The sequence below is a fragment of the Anser brachyrhynchus genome (genome assembly GCF_964034855.1).
Source record: "Anser brachyrhynchus genome assembly, chromosome: 1".
Classification (NCBI taxonomy): domain Eukaryota; kingdom Metazoa; phylum Chordata; class Aves; order Anseriformes; family Anatidae; genus Anser; species Anser brachyrhynchus.
The window spans coordinates 93,908,517-93,929,169 of record NC_137694.1 but is presented as its reverse complement, the minus strand read 5'-3'; the positions used below and the strand labels follow the sequence as shown (position 1 = coordinate 93,929,169).

Genomic DNA, 20,653 nt, shown 5'->3' with positions numbered 1-20,653 from the left:
TTATAAATTACATGGGACCAGAGTTATGATTACATGATGTACCTTAGCTTCTGAAGTGCTTGACTTCAGAGTAAGTATTAGTGAAGCCATAATAGTCACAATGTCATACCCCATATGTTTCTGTATTTAATGTTATATTAAACGATGTGTGTGCACATAAAATTCATATATAGGGAGCACACACAAATAAATACCTATATACATGCAAATACACACAAAAATTTATATGCAACATATTATTCATACATAACAATAAAAAAATAGGTCAGACTAGAGAAGTATATCCAAAGTGTTTAGCAGGAATGAACATTTTATCTTCAAGTTTGCTGAAATATTTTGTCATTCAAATTTCTGAAGTGAAATGGAAAACATGCATCATACTTAGAGCTTTAAAAATAAGCTTCCTCACAGAGAATAATTTCAGCTGTGGAATCAAATGCTTGCTATTTGAATTTCCAAAGCAAAAAAAAAAAGTTGCGTCAAAGGAGACTTAAAGGTTTTCATAACAATGACACAAAGGATGCAATTTTTCTGCTGCAAAAACAACAGAAAGACATTAAAGTAGCAGGAAATACCAGCTTCTTAGAAATGTAGAGCACAACTAAGTATCCAAGACTACAGTACATTGGGACTTTTACCTGAGCAAGGTCAAGTCTTCAATCTTAACTAAATTGTGTGAGAAGATGTGATAGTTATTAATATTAAAATTAAAACATGAGGATATGTGTAAAATTCCACTATTCAGTATTGCAAATGTTGTTTTTTTTTTCTAGAGGACCAGTGATGCACATAAAAAAAAAAAAAAAAAAAAAAAAAAAAAAAAAAGGTTGCTAATTATCCATGGTAATAATTATACATTTAACAAGTTACCATTATACTTCAAAAAGTTCACACTAATGCATGAATAATTATTGGCCTAATTAAGCATCTGATATTGCATCTACACACAAAAATGAAACATTAGTTAAGAGTGTGACTGTTTTTTATGTTAGATAAAAGGAAGAGGTAATTTGGGTAACAAATGCCCAGACTGAATTTATAGCACACAGCTCACAAAAAGCAGATAATTTCTATCCTTCAAAACATTTTAGGAGCATATTTCCCCCCCTCCCCATCCCTCTCTCTTTTCAGCCCAGCTTTCAGCTGCACATCCTTTTTTTTTCCAGAGGTGAAATCAAAGAAGAAATTTCAGGATTATTTGAAGCCGAAGGTGTCTGGGTTTGGGGTTTGGTGTGTGGTTGTTTTGTTTTTGGTTTTTTTTTGTTGGGGGGGGGTCTCCTCTCTACACAGTATACATCAGATTTACGTGTTAGAACTCAGGTGTGTTTTGTGGTGTTTCAAGCTGTATGAGCAGATGAAAGTATACAGTAAACAAGATCATGTCTCTTACTTAGACACAGAGATGCACAACTTAAATATTTGGTGAAAATCAGTTTAGGATGTAGCACTTCAGAAAGAATGGCTATTGTTACAATGGCTTTCATCAGGTTGTTGCTTTTATATTATTTGTCCTCCTACCATTGCACAAGGCATACAAATCCAGGTCCTGTGATAATAGACATCTATCCACATTGTTATATGGGCCTCAGAAATGAAGTAGGGTAAATTGCAGGAAGGAAGACAAAAGACTCCCTACTATCCAGCAAGTGTCATACCACAGTTTTCCATTTTTATTAACATCTGAATGAATTTCCTGGGCCAAGATGACTACATTTGATCAAACAACACTCCAAGACATCTTTGCTTGAATGCCCTCTTCTCACCAGTCAATGACAGAAAATTATGCAAGCCTAAGGAACAGCCTATCTTTATGACATTTTCCCAAATGAGCTTTCTGCCTTTTCTCCCCACTCATAACAGAATCTCCTCCATGATAGACAGGCTACACAGCTGGATCTCCCATAATGCCATGGGTCCTATGGAAATACATGGTTCCATTCACTGTAGCTCTTTTAAGGAATGCCTAAAGCTTTAGGATAACGTATTTGAACAGAAATGCAAAATCATGTATGAACTCAGTCCTGAAACTGCCAAACCCTAGCCAGGCTGCATGGCTTTGTATCAGTCTGTGCATCTCATATCTGTCACTATGTGCAAGAGAAACATCAGGATTTGCAACATTCCAGTCTGAAATCACTTTAAATGTATAACTGTTGTTTAACTCTCTGTAGTCTGGTCCAAAAAACATCTATGCCATTGCTTTGCATCCCTGAATCTCCTGTAGTTCCCGCCATATCCAGCAACAAGCCTTCAATACATGCATAATCAAAGGCCTGTTTTAAAGCCTCATTGAAAAGCAGACTGGAAGCTATGTGATGTCTCCATCTTAAGGCTTGCAGTACCAATAGTGAGACAACATATAGCCTAGGTATATTCGTTGTGCAAGTCCCTAAATACACACATTCCCCTCATATCCTGGAACCAGTATCTAATGTGAATCTTTTCTTACCTGATTCTAAATGGAAAGGCCCTGGAAAATCCAAGAGCCATATACTTCCTTGTACTCATTGGCAACTCTGTTATGTCTGGGATAAATGAAGTAACATCCTTAACATCTGAAATTGAATCTTTCCATACTTGTATATATGGATTCTATCAAAAAAAAGTACAAATTTTAATCTAACCTGCTCTTCCTACATCCATCTTCCATCTCCTGATTGCTCAGTGCTTTTCATGTACCCCATGGATGCTCCTGAAATTGAAATGTCCCTGTTCTCCTTTAACTCTGCATGACAAGCTTGTTGGCAGCAGTAGTTGGGGGCACCTGGAGACAGTCTCCTGTATTGCAGAGAACCTGGGGAAAAACAAGACTCCTTACTCTGTAGGACCAACAAAGGAGGGGAAATGACAGATAATTCTGGTTGAATGTGCTTCAAAACTTTCTCCAGTCTTTGCCTAAAATCTAAAGTTAGATAGGATAGAGGCTGCATCCCCAGTAAGTCTTTCACCTGAGCATTTATGTTAGGGGTGCATTAACACACTGTGGAATGAGCAATTGAGACCCCATCTTAGCAAACTCTCTAAATAAGGGTCCAATGGATATCAGCTCCTTGGATATCAGTGGGCTTTGCATCAGCCCATATTTGCCTCATGCTAATCATTTGCGATGCACTTTTTCCATTAACATCAGTACAACCTGACCTCACCTTTGAAGTTCAACATATGCTTAAATGCTTTGCATAGTGACAGGCTTTATTAAACACACAGTTTAAATGTCAGTACAGTTTCTTAAGTGCTTCTCAGAATCATGGAATAAGCACTTCTGGACACATGTTACCCAACACACTACGCTTTCTTCTGACTTTGTTTTTATCATATATTCCTCTGTCTTTTGAACACATCATGGCCGGTTTCCATATTGTTACACTGGGCTATGGATAGCTGTAGAAACAGGGACTAATTACAATTACGCTTTTTATGAAACTCAACATGTAATAGCAGAATACACTGTGTTTTCAAGTGAAAGCTTCAGATGGGTATGCCGTAAACTATTCATCTGTAGAAGCTACTCTTGGTTAAGGATGTTTTCACAAGTCTGTCAAAGTTAAACAGATTACTGGAAGAAATCTCTCTCAATTGCAGAATGAGTCAGCAATAACTACATTCAGGCGAGGGGGAGATGGACTGGACTTTGCAGGGGTTTCTTTTATTTAAGCCATTAGCAACTATTAACATAATTCTCTTCATTTCACATTGTATACTGCTGATGGAAAATGTGGGAGGAAAGGCAGTCGTCAAGGCATTAACCCCCTCACTCCTGAGGATGATTTTTATGCTTGAAAGGAATTTGATGATTTCAGCTTTCTTTTTCTTAGCTTTGCCTCCATTAGGATTGCTTGCATGAATAAGGGCTTGCAGAAACTGGCCCTTATATTGTAATGTAATCACAGATTGATTCAGCTCTGCAATCAGCTACTCATCTGTGATGATCATTTCAGGGTCCTGCCAAGACTTTCTGGAATGCTCTGTGCTAGCTCTGTACTGATCACATAAGCCGCTAAAAAAAGTTCCTTATATATTACTTTGTACTAATTCATAGATCTTTATCTGAGGGCTGGGAGAAAGAATCATAAGGAATCATAAAGAATTCTGCTTCTGGACATTAATAAAATATCTATGCATACCATCCCCAACAAAAACAAACACTATAAAAATGCAGGCACAAATAAAAACTGCTGAAAAAAATAAGATTTAAAAAAGGGAAATGGTTTGTGATTTGGAATGTGCATTTGGAGAGAAAAGGAATATCCAAGCATCAGCATCCCTGAGAATAGCCCATTTACCAATGTCTAAACAGCTAATAACTGAATGTAAAAGTGTCTACTCAATCTAATAAAAATGTGCGATTTATTATTTACTATGGCATAAACTTTAAAACATTAACATGAAGAAGGTAAACAGAAAACTGAATATTTACTGTGTCAAAGACTAAGCTTACTTTCCAAAGTTTGAGCCAAATATTGCCACTAATAATAATGACAAGAATATTTCCCCTGGCATAACTGGAATTACTTGGAGATAAAGGGAGTATACAGAAGTGCTGAATTTGGCCTTTTTTCTTTTGCTTTGTGATAAACATCTCTGCTGATTTCCTTGTGCTTTGGAAAACTGCACAGAGCCACAGACCCAGGTATTAGCCAGTGTCTGGGACTCTCAGTTCTGTGCAAGGGTGCCACAAAATCATTTTATTTCTGGCATACAACCTCAGTATAACTGCCCCTCAGAAACTGCCACTGCTATCTTCTTGTTCAACAGCTTGTATGTGGTACTTTCAACAGATGTTCCCCTCACTGTCTATATCCTAAAAGGATAAATACATTACCTTAAGGCTGTATCTACCAGTTCCTTTCTACTTCTCTATCAAAAGGTGCTTTTTTCATCAAAAGCAGAAAAAAAAAAAAAAACATCCACAAGGAATTCTGAAGAGGGGAGCATATGTGAAACTGCAACCATTCAGTGAACTAATCTTTAACCACAAAACGTCAATGTCCTCCTAAAATACAGAACAGCCCTACAATGAGGCACTAGTTAAACAGCAAAATATAAACCACACAAAGCCACCAGTGGTAGAAGCTTCTTGTATCTGCTCAATTGTTTTTTTTTCTTTTTTTTTTTCTATATTGGAATAGTTTTCCATGGTGCAAATAATAACCGTAGCTAACATGCTTCCAGATTCTTGCAATCTGGCATCAGTGGATGTGCTATCCACCTGCTAAAGTTATCTACTTTTCTTCACATCAGAGGATCCTTTGCCGGAATTACTGGTTCTCTCCCAGCTCAGATACCCAGATGTTTTTACCTTGGAAAGCAGAGTGTGGTCAAGGGATGGTGCAGCCCAGGCCATTGTCCTGCAGTATGTTCCATGTGCAGCCAGGGAACACCACCCCAGAGCTCCTCTACCTGCAGCATTGGTAAGGCAGTGTGGCTGCAGCGCCTATAAATGACCTTCCCATGCCAACATCCAGGGTCCAGACGTTTTTACATTTGACATTTGTCTTTCTGAGGAAATCTCTTTTCTACTTCATCTGAGTATAATCTGGTTCTTTCGTGGGGGAGAAGACTTACTGCGGCTGCATGGTTATTTGCTACTCAACCTGTGTTATTGACTTCACTGAAAGACTTGTCTTGTTACTGTAAACTAGAGAGGTGACAATATAATCTTCCGAGACTATAAAATTATTTTCTGTCTGTTTTAGGAATACATTTCAGGACAAAGTATCAAGACTGGGATTTACTCTGACAGTCCACAAATTCCCTTCATGACAGGTTGGGTTTTCCATGCCTACAAGAGGCCACAGAAATCCTTTAGAACACTATTACAATTGCACTCACTCCTTATGCAGCTTACTACACCAGCTGGAAGTTGAATCTAGTATCAATCGTCAGCAGTATTCCCCTGATGTGGGAAGATCCACTTTACAGCCAGGGGCACAATATGACCTATCATTATTAAAGACCAGAAGAGGATTCAATTCCCCTTTGTGAGCTATATCATTGACTCTTCATGAGAATTATTGCCTCTCAGTAACGGAGGTAAAACACTTACAATCCCTTTTCACACCCAAAGAAAATAGCAAGTTATCATATCCAATGAAAGTTCCAACCATATTTTCATTATGGATAATTCTACCCGGTTTTCATCAAAATAGAGAATATTAGTGATTCCCTGAAAACTCTGGAAAGCTTTTCAAATTAACCTATTTTATTGCTGTAAGGCCAGACATTGAAAAACTAAGTTGCATTTTACTTCCCAAGTATTTCCATTGATCCTATAATAGTATTATGAATTATATATGAATAGTAATAGTTCAGGTTCTACAGTGATGGTTCAGAAGTGAACTGCACAGTGAAGTTCGTCCAGTTTTGAAAACTGAAGCAAGATATAAATGCATCAAGAAACTAAAGCTCCTTCTCCTTACCTTAAAAAAAAAGTCTGAAATTTGGAAAACTTTCAATAATTACTCATTATTTCTGTGGATGGCTCATACTCAGATCCAAGAATAAGGAGGAAAAAAAAAATCAAACCAGTACTTAACTTGAAGTATTAAGTACACATTGTTCTCCTGTACGCACTCAACATATCTCTTCCTGTTAAAATTATAGCAAATTGGAACAGTAGTTCCCTTCTGAATCAACATTCATTTCTCTCCCCTTCCCTCCCGAAGACTGTTACATTTTGAAGTCACAAATGATTATTTATTTATTCCCCTATAAAAATGCATACATGGTCCCAAAAGCCAGAATATAGCATTCTGTAGTACTCACAAATGCAGTACTCATTATTACAAATTATTAGATCACTTAATCTTCTTTGCCAGTTCCTTCTTTGAAAAAATATTCACAGTCCCCCCAATACCAGCCTAAAATACAATACAATAAAAATAATAGTAATAATAATGATATGTTTGCTTGGTCTTTTATGGCACAGAAAACAAATGTCTGCTGACTTGTATTGCAGGCATATACACATTGCAAGTTGATGTATGGCTGAGTCAGTCAGTTTCTTACCCTGAGGATGCTCAGTATGGGTAGAAAACATTGAATTGGTTTTTAGGATCTGGAAACAACTATAAGAATCAGAAGATGAAGCCGCATTGTTCCTGCTTTGAGTTTTTTCCTTTAAGATGAAATAAAACTCTCTGAGACCTTTGACTCAAAAAGCCCCTATTCTGAGAGCAGGATCGTTTGACTAGACTTGTTCCCTTTGAGCAACTAAGCACACATTGCCTGGAAGAGTGAAACAGTGCAGCATCAACCTCCAGGTTGACACCAAATCCTGCGTGGGATGCTTGCTTTGCCCTGGCTTTGTAGCTTCCTTTATCCCTTTTCTCAAACCCAGCCCTGCTCCAAAGAGCTATTCATTCACCTGTTCTTTTTCATTAGTCCTTTCTTGTACGTCAAGGGCTGTTTTTCTGCCATTACTGTCATTGAGAGTAAGCATCTGATTACAAAGGGAATTTCCTAGCAAGAACAGACAAAAGCAAAGGCATGCTTTGCATCCGCAATCACCTAAATCATGATATAAGTAACATAATAAAATACATATTCATTTTCTGCTGGAAAGAGATTGTGATCAGAAGTGATGTATAAGGAATACAGTCTGTGCATATCCTCAGAAATCCTTACAATGGTGATGAAATCAAATTAATCTCTTAAAACCTCCTGCAGTAAAATCACCTTATTTACATAGGGTACAAGTCAACTGGAGATGAATTAGGTGTGCTCTGAAAACTTCATATTTCAGCAGTGTACACTGCCTGAAAGTAACAAGTTCCTGGTTGATGTAGGTGGTATACTCTAACTCTTTACCCTGAATTGCACATCTAAGAATTCCTTGCATACACACAAAGACTGAATTAGAAAGCAAGTGTACATTTCCACATCTTAGGAAACTACTGCAACTGATGTGGTAATGCTGAAACCTAACACACTTAAAACCCAATTGATTATTGGGTTGAATATTTCCATTAAAAAAGTGCTAGGTGGAAATAGGAAACTGGACCTTCTTCCACTTGCAAAAAGACTGTGGGGTCCTGTGTTAACAGTGAGTATGACTAGATTGCATATTCATAGAGTTTGTTATGTTTTATGTTGGTTATTGCAACAAGACAACACCCATACACAACATCTGTGGGATTGCAGTAATCATTGTCTTATTGTATCATAGCACTATTTACAACTACACCTGCAGGAATCAAAGTCAAGACTGAAATCTAATATGGCAATAAGGACCTAAAGACTTTTATGGTATGGGAAATGCAGACAGCATCTCTGAGTCTTGACCTGAATTCTGGGAGAAGACCTTGTAGAAAGCAACAGAGACATTTATGACATCCAGGCATATTTTTAGAAAGGGTCTCTAATTAGTTACCTGCTATGTCTTTATTTTAATATGAAATGGAGTAAACATAAGAATTTCAGCACGATCTATTTTCTGTCACCAATGTGCTGCAGAAGTGCATATGAAAAATAGGCAAACCAAATTTGGAAGACAGAATCTGAAGTGTTGCATCAGTCAGATCAAATCAGAACAATGTAGGTGGCTTGATCCTTGGGAAGCAGTTGTGATATTGCTTCTCCTTAGGCAAAAACAACTTCTTAAATAGGCTGAAATTCCTAGCCCATTCTTTCACTCCCACTCCTCCAGTACCTGTGAGTGCATCGAACAATTATACCGAGACCCTAACATGCCATGCAACCTATGTTGGGAACATACAGTAAAAGAGTCTTATTAGCTGGCTCTATTAGCTGAAAAGAGCAGAGGCAAAATAGTTAGTGAGCTGAATTTTAGGTGTGGGGCATTACACATCCCACTGAGATGAACAGCAAAAATTCACGCCTCTTTTAAATGCTGTCAGAGCGTAGGCTGGGGAGGATAATACAGCACTGGGTTACACAAAGATCAGGTACTGTGCAACCAGGAAAGCTGGAATCTTAAGCAACACCACAAAAGCTTAAATTCTCAAGCTAAATCTGCAGCGAAGTCAGATTCCCATGTCAGTGGGTAGCTGAAGAATCCCAGAAAACAAACAGCCATGCATACAGCGTTACATCACAGGTCTTTGCAAACTTCCCACAGAAATCTGCTCTGAAGAGGGAGACTTTGGCCCTTGCACACCTCTTAGAATCAAAGAATCACAGAACCATTAAGGTTGGAAAAGATCTCTAAGATCATCTAGTCCAACTGTCCACGTACCATTAATATTGCTCACTAAACCATGTCCCTAAGTACCACATCTACCTTTTTTTTTTTTTTTTAATTTTAGTCATTCTTGTTTTCGCTTCCCTCTCCTGACCTACAACTATGTACAGTCTCAGTGTTCAAAGCAGGACTTTCTACGGCTACAAGTCTGTGTCTCTACTGTTGCAAACAACTACATAGAGTAATCCCCACCATAACTGACTCCAGATCCACTTTAGACTGTTAGTACTTTTCATATATCCATATACATATTTATATATTGTATCTTCATTTCTCGTAGCTCTTCCTCCTTTTTAAAAACAAGCCAGAACAGCTACAAAGGACCAACCACCAAGATGACATCCCTCCTTGTCACATTTGCCATCTCAGTCAGACTTGTACTGAAATCCACAGGTTTTCCTCTGGATTTAAATGCATTGGGAAGAAAGAATTGAACACTGAGACAGGGAAGCTCAGAGTGTGTGAGGGCAGAAAAGAAATTTTGGAAATGGTAAGATGTCAAGACACTTTCTGGCTCCTGTGTTCGGATTGGGAAACTGAGACGAGTAACACAGTGGAACACTTTGGGCTGATGGTCTTATAGGCAAAACTCATCAGAGAGGGTAAGAGTTATTTCCAGGAGCTAGGTCTGTGACTACCACTTCTCTAGCCAGTAAATGGTAAAATCAAGTGCTACTCCTCACACATGGGCATTACTTTTCCCATGAGTAAGCAAAAGGAAGGAATTTGGCACCCTGGGCAGGACTGCTGCCCCTGCCAAACCTGCTGAAGCACAAAACAGCTTCCCCCAGGGATCCTCAGGTACTTTTAAATTTTCTAAATTGAATTGACAATACCATCTACAGCATTTGGGCCTGCTAAAAGCCTTGTAGTGTCTAGTTATCCACCAGCATCGCAGACTTGGCTTTTTCAGAAATGAATCAGAGTTGGATGAGGGGGAATTTGAGTTTTTCCTGCCTGGGAAATCTAACAGTTAATTAGAGAAGAACCTTCCAGTGTTTTATTTTTGCAGGCAAAAAAGATGTGGGGGTCTGTATTCCCTCTTGCACAGAAAAATATATTGACAAATTTGCAGATAGGAGGCAAGCATGGATACTTTTTTTTGTTGTTACAGCAGCAAGTCTCTGCATACTTGTTAAGTCCTTCATGAAAGGGCTTAACTAAAATTCTGCTCGACAAATGTACTCCCAAGAAGTCTCCTGAGGGGGTTGTCTCATCTTCATTAGCAGTTCAACCATTTTTAATATCAATTTGGGGGACAGGTGAGGAGGGAGGGGAACTGTTGCTGGCAATTACTGTTGACAATGGTTTTTTTTGTGGGGTGTGCAGAATCAATTTAACATGGACCAAAGCATATCTGAAGTGGTTAGGTAGTAATGAAACCTCTCTAAACAGACTCCTGTACATGCCACTTAGAAAAATGTCAGTCTCGACTATCTAGTATCAGAGACTTATATATGGACAAGTACAACATGGCAGCTGTGGTGAGGTTCATGATCTGACAACTCAAAGAGAAAAAAAAATAGCTTTTTTTCCTTTTTTTTCTTTTTCCCTTTGGGTACAAAAAAATGAATGAGCTGTGGTTTTATGTAATTCTGGTTATAAGGAATAGAAATATTTTATTGCTATCCTATATATAGGTCCAGATCATCCTCCCTAGCACACTTTACACTCAGTAGGTTTCCTGACTGTACAAACCTACTGCTGATGATGTAGTATTGTGTGCTCTTGAATTCTTTTCCCCCTTCCCAAGGTGTGGGGAGAGCTCTGACAGTCTGGGACAAGCAGGAACTGATCTAGGACCAAGTCATTATTGTCACAGATAAAGCAGCCCAGGGACTAAGCAAATTTGTTTCAGGAGCCAAAATAAAGGATAGAAAGGTGACAGAAATTCATTCTTGTCCACCTAACCAAAAAGTAGGTTCATTCTCCATGTACACATGAAGAAGGAAATGTACATGGCATATCCACTTATTTTAGACTGCTAAGTGGACTGTTTTTTTCATGTCTGTGAAGGACCTTGACATATGTTAATGGAGAATGACTGCACAAAGATCAAAGGCAATTTTGCTCTGAAGTAGTTTATACGTAGTTTAGGGGTGCACTATGTGAAAGATGCAGCGCCAAGCGACCTAGCTAAATCTGGAACTGAAATACCCACAACCACCAAGGGCTTGAAACTTGGCTAATTAACTCTTTCAAGTGGTTAGGCTTGTTTTCTCAAGCACGGTGTGATATATGGCCTTTGGAACCAAAATTACTGTACCGTCATCTGATTCTTTGCCAACCCTTACCAGAATGACCAGCTTCACTGATCATGTTCCCTACAAGCATTGTTCTGTCCTTTCACTTCTCTAAAGTGACAGCATTGCTTCACTGACAGCAGAGAAATTGTTCTTAATTCACTTGTGTAAAAGCAGAACTAGATCAGAATCTCATACTTATTCTTTAGAAATAGTCAGAATTTCTCTTTCTTTGCAGAAAGAGGTAAACAGTTCACTTTCATTAGCTGCTAATTTCAATTAAAAATGTTTGCAATTCACATCAGATTAAGTTATATATGAAAGTACAAGCATATCTATTTTATTTATTAATGTATTTAGTTTGCACTACTCTGGTTATAAATATTGATCTGTTTGGATCATTATCTGCAGTACTATTTTAAAAATAGAATGATTAAATTCAATAAAACCTAAATTTAAGAATAGCTGTTTTAGGCTTTTAATACAGCAACCATCATATTAGTGAAGACCAGCTGGATTTCAGAAGAAACAGCAAGCAATGAAGCTGTTTCCCACAGCAGCTTCTGAAATAAAAGATTACAAGTGTATTATTCAGCTGTTAATAAGAATCATAGTTTCTCCTACTAGTTTACTAGTTACAAATTGCCTTAACAGAGTCAGTTTAAATGCATAATGTAGGGTAGCCTGTGTTAAATGCTTTTATTACATTATACAAAAGCATTAATCTTAAAGGCAACATGAGTACTTGCACACATTATGAAGTCACCAGTGTGAATGGCACTTGGTGTTACAATTGGGATAGACCTCAGAGAACTCTGCATTATATATCATCTAAGACTTATAAACATGGCACCATGACCACTGTCAACTAAATCCTTAAAAATGACTAGGGGATTGAAAGGTTAACGACCATCCATATGTCATTATCTTGCAAAGAAGGCAGGAAACTCAGGTGGCCAGCACAGCATATACAATGAGCAGGGGAAGGAATACAGAAATTCTCCTTTTCTAGAGGAATAGAATAATCCATCTATGCAAGTTGAGGATCATTGCAACAAAGGGAAAGTCCTTGGTTTACTACCCCAGACCAAAGAGAGTAAGGTGCTCTCCCCATGGGAGGAAGCTGCTAGCATCTCCACCCAGAAAGCAGCAGCTTGGATTCCTGTGCTCCTTCCAGTTTTCAGCCTCTGCTCAGCAGGTCCATGAAGGGCATGGTCAGGAAGATGTGACCTGGCACACAGCAATGAGGTGGGTAATGGAAAACAAATATTTAAAGCAGTCTAAAAGAAGCCATCATATCAAGATCTGGATGAGAAAACATTTCATGGGTTGACAAAAATTTATCAGTATTGACTACAATGTCTGGAAAAGAGATAAGCAGTTGGACATTTCACACATTATTCTCCTTCCTCTCCTCACCAACCGAATTTCCCACCTATTTTGTTGGAGTGTTGCTGGTACAGTGCAATGGACATTCTTATTCACCATGGTATCCTCAAGGCTTTGGTTAATCATGATCAGAGCACACAATCTAGATGATACAGAATGCAGAGTGATAGCAGAGTTTAGAGTGAATCGGAGAAGGAAACATGATTTTGCCCAAGCTCAGTCTATAGCAGAATTGATATTTATGTTAGTGGTCAGCAAAGAAGACAGGAAGACAGATGGCTCAGAATAGCAGGAGAACTGAGCACCTACCATCTCACATGTGAATCTGGGTAAAGAAATAAGGTGGGACTGAAAGCTACCTGTACTGGCACTTCCACAGCTGGTGGATAATAGGTGCTGGGTAACACCCTCCAGGCTATAACTCCCACATCTAACTGGTTCCAAATCTGATTCTGAAACAGCCAGACATTCGCTTCTACTCAGGATGAAATGAGAAAAGCCAGCCCAGTGCTTGCATTATCTAGCATTACCCAGATAGCAAGTGGAGGTTCACAAAGTTTCCTACTTGCTGAGCTACTGACCCCTTAAAACAATCCAATGTGAATAAATGCTATTTAAATCGATAGTGTGTGTTCACAGACAAAATTGGTTTAAAATTTATTATATGTTGTGGTTCACTGTGTCAAGACAAAACACATCATATATTTTAAAAAAAAGCAGGTTTTCTTAAAATAATCAAACATTCAATAAAAGAGGTTTATTGTTGCTTTCTTTATTTTTTGTTGAGCTGGGGGATGGTGTGTTTTTTTTTTTAAAATCTTTCTCTTGCAAGCTCAGCAGTGTTGAATTATCACAGGAAGGATATGGGAATTTGTTTCACTAACTTTAGTTAAAATTTGAATTGTCATTGAATTTAGTTTAATCCTGATTTAAATGTGAACTGCAGTGTATACATCTCCGCACTTCTTCAATTGCCCACTTGCATAAGCAAATACACTCCAGAATATGCTTACTAAACACATAATGGCTTTGACAGGGTTTTAGAAGCAGAGACATATAAAAATTTTCTTTCACTGTAGTAGTTGCATACTTCAAATGTGGGCAACATTTACTTTACAATTTTTAATTATTATGGCTGCCAGACACAATTAAAGAACAGTTTGTGTTCTTCCTATGGCTTCCTTCAAACATTCGCCACATAAGACCTTATTGAAATGGCTAAATTAAGAACTAATACAGGGTAGCAATTACATGATCTTTACTCCCCCAAACCCTAAAATAGTTTGCAAAAGAGGGCATTATTGACCTACATCGTTATGAGGAGGAGAAGTGAAGGACAGAGAGTTTCAGGCAAAAGTCATTGTCCATTTGAGGTGGTTTTGCCTGTAGTTATTGTACATGGAGAGTACAAGCCTCTCCAAAAGCTTTTCACAGCACAGTCAAAAGACTTTCAAAAAGCTTTCAACAAGCTCCCTCTCAAAAGGCTTTTAATAAACATATTCAAAAATGTCCCACAAAGAGGAGTGAAAAGTGAGAAGACAAATTTGTTAACAGTGCTAAATTATTCAGGGCAGTGGAAATTAACAGATGCTGTAAAGTTATATAGAAAGATGGCATAATAGTGGAGGATAAAATGAAAGCTGAAAAGCAGCTTTGCTAAATGTGCAGTGGTGCACCTAGGAGACACAACCTCAACTTGATGTGTGCAACAATGGGCTCTGAACTAGCTGCTGCATCTCTGGAACAAGAACTTCTAGTCAAAGCAGCTGGTTCTGTGAAACCATCAGTTGGCCTGAGAAAAAAACTAATGGGATGCTAGGAATTACTAAGACAGAAACACAGAACCAATCTGAAAACATAATTATGCCTTTGTATAAACCCATGGTGTGCCCACAGCTGAACACTGCCTGCAGTCCTGGCTTTCTGATCAGAGGGGTTGTAGTAGGATGAGAAAAAATTGCAGATAGGGGTATCACATAATAAAGAATAGCCTCTGAACAAGAAACAACCAGATTAAGAATTTTGTGCACAGAAAAGAGATAACCGAGGGTAGATATGACACAAATGAACAGAAATCACAATGTCATGGAGAAGATTATTAGGAAATGATTACTTTGATTTCTTGTAATGCAAGAAGTAGGGGAGAAAAAAATGAAATTATCAGGTGACAGGCTGAAACCAGCAACAACAGGAAGGTATTTTTTCAAGCAGCACAGTTAAACTGTGAAACTCCTTGCCCAAGCATATTCTAAATACAGGAAACTGTTACAGGTTCAAAAATCAACAAAGCCAATTTATGGAAGCAAGTCCACCAAGTCTGCTAAGCTCAGAAAGGACTTTAATATCCAAGGACATTGCTAAGTTATGGATTGCTGGAAGTAGGGACAATATACCAGGGAAGAACCACTGTATGCTTGACCTGTTATTACAACTTCCCAAGACTTTCGGTACATGACTACTGCAAAAAAACAGATACAGACTAGATGGATTTTACTGTCCTTCCAAAAAATGCCTCAGAGGTCTGAAGAGAGAGCTCTGTAAATAAAAGTATTTGTGCTGCTGTAGTTACTTTTGTTGTTTATTGTGGTCAGTAGGTTTGCCCAAAGAAGCCCAAAGGATCCCTGACAGAGTTTGATGCCACAGACAATGTCTTCATCTATGAATGATATCATCTTGGATGCAAGGTGGAAATCTTGACCATACTGGAATCAGCAAGAGTTTTGGCGTTGCCTGACAAGGGGCAATGGGTGCAAGCTGGAACTTAGGAGGTTCTGCTTAAATATGAGAAGAAACTTTTTCATGGTGAGGGTAACAGAGCACTGTAACAGGCTGCCCAGGGGGGTTGTGGAGTCTCCTTTTCTGGAGACATTCAAAACCTGCCTGGATGCATTCCTGTGTGACCTGATCTAGGTGTTCCTGCTCCAGCAGGAGGATTGGACTAGATGATCTTTCAAGGTCCCTTCCAATCCCCAACATTCTGTGATTCTGTGATTCTGTGAAGCAGGATCTTACCTCATGTTCCCTGAGTCCCAAGGCTCAAGTACTCCCATTAACATCAGGGCTCCTCCTGGTGACTGCGTGAATTTTCAGCATGTAAGAACAATGAAATTTTCAAAGCACAGAATTTTGTAGCATGCTCTTCAACACAAAGTGAGGGGAAGAGTTTAAGAACTGCAGGAACTTTATACTAAAACAGCATACAAGAATGCACTAGCACAGCCACTGTGGAACTGCTCTGCTTTAGTCACTCTTGTCAATGCCTTGGCTCTGTTTTAACATTCAGACAGCTGAGGTTGGAAAATTAACCCGATTTTGAATCTTAAAGAGGGAAATGGAAAATGTTTTATAGGCTTTCATGTTTTATTTGAAGATTATCATAAAGTGAGATTTTTCATGTTGCAGACTCTCAACCATAAACCTTTAAGACTGCTGACAATCATTGCAAATTTTTCAGAGAATGATCTGGTCTATATTCTCATTAGAGTAGAGAGTATCAGAACTTAAGTAAAAAGTCCACCTTTTAAAATGAAAAACTACCCCTAAGTGAACAAAGTCTTCCTGAAAAAAAAAAAAGTATTTATACAGATTCTGTTGGAGCATTTTCTTTGTCCTTTAAAAACCTTTGATTGGAAAGATTATTTGATTTTTTTAAAATGAACATGTTGGTGGATTTCAAAACACATTTCATACAGTGCTACTTAGGGGCTGAAACACAGAGTTATAAAATACAGAATGAGCAATCAGCCCTGTGAATCAATATATATTTGCCATATTAATATTTACTTGATCCATATAAACACAATAAAAGAATGAAAACAGAATCACTGCTCACAAGGAAAACCTCTCCATAAGGCAGTGTTTTCTGCACATACCTGACATGGCCCCATATATTAGCAAGTCATTTTAATATTTCTTTAGGAACAGCAATTTGCTTAATTGTCTGAGCAAGATGGTTGGAAAATGCTGAGATACAGAGAGATTTTTATCCATGACAATTCATGAGGTAAACTAATCTCTTCTTGATGGATGAATCAGATTTTTGGAATTCAAGTCTAAATCCAACAGATGATGTTACTCCGCTGAGGGTTTTAATAATAAGAAGCAGGGAATGAGGAGAACTATATAGCTAAATCATTGTAACTAGACAGTTGGAAAGGCAGAGACAGTTTGCACTTGTACCAACTTAGATCTCATGAAACCATGTAATGGAATAAAAACCTTAACAAAGAATTAAAACAAAGATGGAGGGCTTTAATTGAAAACTTGATCAATTAGCACAGAGGCCATAAGAAGGAGGCAGCAGAGCATGAAATTTGATTAAACAGAACCATACGTCCTACTTCATTTTCAGTGATGTCGCAAAACTGATGACCTTGAAAAGAGAAGACATTAGAAGGGTGTAAAATAGCAGTTATCTCAATGCTGGTTAAAATAGAGAACCGATAATAAATATTGTACAGTAAGGAAGCCTTAAATTAAAATCACATACATATTCAGAATGGAGAGATAGGTAGTCATAAATTGCAGTAATTGACATGCAATCCAAATTTATTACAATGGATCCAGGCAGAAGGAATGTGAGAAAGTGCCCCAACTTCACAAGTCTGACAAATTGAGCAGATCACACTGTAGTTTGCTGGCTACTCAGATTATTTTTTGACAGCAGGCACAATTGTATTGCGTTGTATGATCCTTTTGTAGTCAGAAAAGTAAATTAAATTCTAAAGATACACAGCATCTACAGCTACATGACACTGGAGTCACGTTGTGATTCTTCTCTGTTTTGCCACAAACGAAATAATGACAGGACACTCCTCCAGCCATGTGGCACTGCCATAAACCAACAAAAACCTCCCTCCTTTTGATGGTTGAGGTAGGAGGTGAACTTGATAACCTTCATTGGAAACAACAACATCTTTGTTCCTGTTTCAAACAGGTGTGGCTGCACAGTCTGTCTTCCTGCTTATTACAGGACATACTCACCCACCCATCCACATTCTCATAGGACCATGTGCAATTACACAACCATATTTCTAACAGTTATCCAGAACAACCAGCATGGGACTTATGTCTTGAGCTGCATTTCAGGTTTATGCTAACTATGAATAGACAGACAGTGCCTTTCTGGAACAGAGTTTTCCCTTTAACAATTTTGAACAACTTTGACTGACAGGGAGACTTTGTACAGGTCCAGCACTTTATGTTATGTGGCCATGGTGTTTTGATTCTCTACAGTGCACTTTAAAATTAGATGTAGTCATGTGGAAATACAGCTTAAGTGATTTTGAGGTGGATTTTTTTCCAAAGTGGCATGTCCTTGCAGCCACTTAGAGCCAGCAGGATTTGAATGAGGCCAACACAGAGTGCTTTTGAGAATTCCACTCATTGTGGGCTCCAAAATAAAACAAAAGCATATGTATAGATATAGTGTGATAGTTTTGCCATCACTGTTCTTCTGAGGAAAAGTATTATGGATAAAGGTCCCTTATAAGAAACTTGAAAAACTTTTGCTTAGCTTGAAGAGGACTGACAACTCACCCTGCTGTTCACATATACTGCTGATCTCCTCCCTACAAAACAAACGGAGTGTGGAAGGATAATATTAATATCATGTCATTTTATGTTACAAAGTTAGAAAGCCAAAGAAAGAATATATATATTTTATGATGACAGGAAGTGAAAGGAATTTGGGCACGTCATATAGCATTAAATGTCTCACTGTGCTCTCTGAAAAGAACTAAATTGGTTAAACACAATGAACTAGATTGTCATTACTATACACTGGCACTCCTTCACTGGACTATTCCCTCTGCAAAGAAGAAAGGGACAAGCACTGGTGTAACACTGATTTGCAGTGGTCATACTCCAACACATCCTGTCCTGGGATACCAGTGCAGAACACATGAGACACAAATGTGAGGAATGTTTAATTCTGCTCAAATCAATCATGAGCAATTTTGTTTTTCATCTGTTCCCTCATTTTTAATTCTCTGTTAAACAAAACACAAATACTTTTTGTCTGTAAACTTCCCAGTCTGACCTTGTGGGGTCCCTCCTAAACCTCTGTTCCCTAACTTAGTGAGAAACAGAGAATGAAAGCTTGTAAACACTGTGCATTTGTTCTGATACATTTGTTTACACTTTACTTGGGCTGGAACAGTACAAGCAGAGGCCCTGATATTCCATTAATGCTGCATTCTTTTTATCTTCAGTTCTTCTTCAGTGCGTGCACAGCCTTGCCTCTCCAAAGAAATGAAAGACACCACCATCCAGTCCCATAAACACTCATCTAAACAACATCAACATGCAAGGAGAAGGAGTATTATTTATGTAAATTGATTTTCTTTCCCTTTTGTTCCAATGAAGCTTACACCAATTTGTATCAATCTTGTTTCTTGGTGACCATGGCTATTTGTTTCTTTCTTTCTTTTTTTCCTTTCTAGCATCTGGCTCCTTTCTAAATTTCATATCATGCATGAGAGGCATAATGTATTTATTCAGAGATAGCACTACTTTAATACATTGCATTAAATTAAGTGTGCTGCTAAATACTACTTTTTTGACAGCCAAGTGGGATATGGGAATAAACATTAAAATATTAACATTCGTGGGCTGGTGGGAGGCGGTGCAGTCTGTTCATGCAACCATCTTACAAAAGAAAAACCCAAGGAAACCAAGACTTAGTGTTGTAAAATATTAAAATAAGCAAAACTGATCATCTATTCACATTCCTCAGAATTCAGAGGCACCAGGAAAAGACCACTACTATGTTTTAGATGTGCACTGCTGAAATATGGGCAATAGGGACAGAAGAAGCTTGAGTTGCTTCCAAGAAGGCACTTTCCTTGTCGAGCAAGCACAGCTTTTGCGCTGCCCGGTAGCTGCTTGTAGGATGTAGGTCCCAGGAAGATACAGTAACATATGAGAAAAGACTCTCCATAAATCTCTTTGCTAGCAGAGAACACAAAATGAATAGAGTTTATCCCAAGAAGTTTAGCAGTTGCTGAGTCTGCATACAGTCACGACAATAGCCAATTTCTATTAGCCAGGTACTTGCAGAGACCTTGCACACTTATAACACAAGAGTGTGGAGCTCCTTCTTCCTGGTAACAAGCACAAGTTCCTTCCTCAACCTTCAGAGAAAGCCCAGAGAGGAGAAACCACTAGCACTTCCCTCTGTGGGACTAAATGGCCAATCATATTATTTGTTTATTTACTGAAGACTTGCCACGTTCTTAAGCCAGTGGGTGGATGCTTTCTGTGGATTCCACATGCTAGTTCTGATATAGAAACACCATATGGATTTTTAGAACTGGTGAAGTTTGCTACAGATATTGCAGGTTTTGTTAAAAGAAGATAAAATAAAAACAATGCTCCCAGCACTTCTGGGACAACATAAAACTCAGTCAGTGCAAAACAGAAGAACATGGGAAAGTAAGAAACTGGGCTTGGGAATAGAAAAATCAGGAAGAGGAACTCTAGGATTCATTCCCAAACAGTCCTTAAACCCCAAAAGCCAGCATCGTTGTGCATCCTGTGAAAGACACAGATGAGGAACAGCTGCATTGCATTTTGCTCTTCTCTGGGGATATGCACCAGCCAACAAGCAATTACTCTTATACCTTTACTTCAGCTCCAACCAACAACAGGAAGAATGCATGGGTCCTAAAAACTTGTTGCAAGTTCATAGGCAGTCAAAGAGTCTAGTCTTAAGTCTATCATCTTTCAAATCCCAGCTTGCCTTGTGTCCAAAGTGTGCTGAAGGAAAGACTATTGCAAAGCTCATTTTATCCTCTGCAGACTTCCTGCAAGCAGGCAA

At 38.3% G+C, this 20,653-nt stretch overlaps 1 long non-coding RNA gene across 3 annotated transcripts in view; it reads right to left on the bottom strand.

The window, feature by feature from the left end:
• The window catches only part of LOC308188021, a 107,614-nt gene extending 90,903 nt beyond the window's left edge, over window positions 1-16,711 (bottom strand). For all 3 annotated transcript variants that reach the window (XR_013945102.1, XR_013945103.1, XR_013945104.1), the window contains exon 1: window positions 15,847-16,711. This is a non-coding gene — a long non-coding RNA (uncharacterized lncRNA). The remainder of the gene's footprint in view (window positions 1-15,846) is intronic.
• Window positions 16,712-20,653: the final 3,942 nt, after the last annotated feature.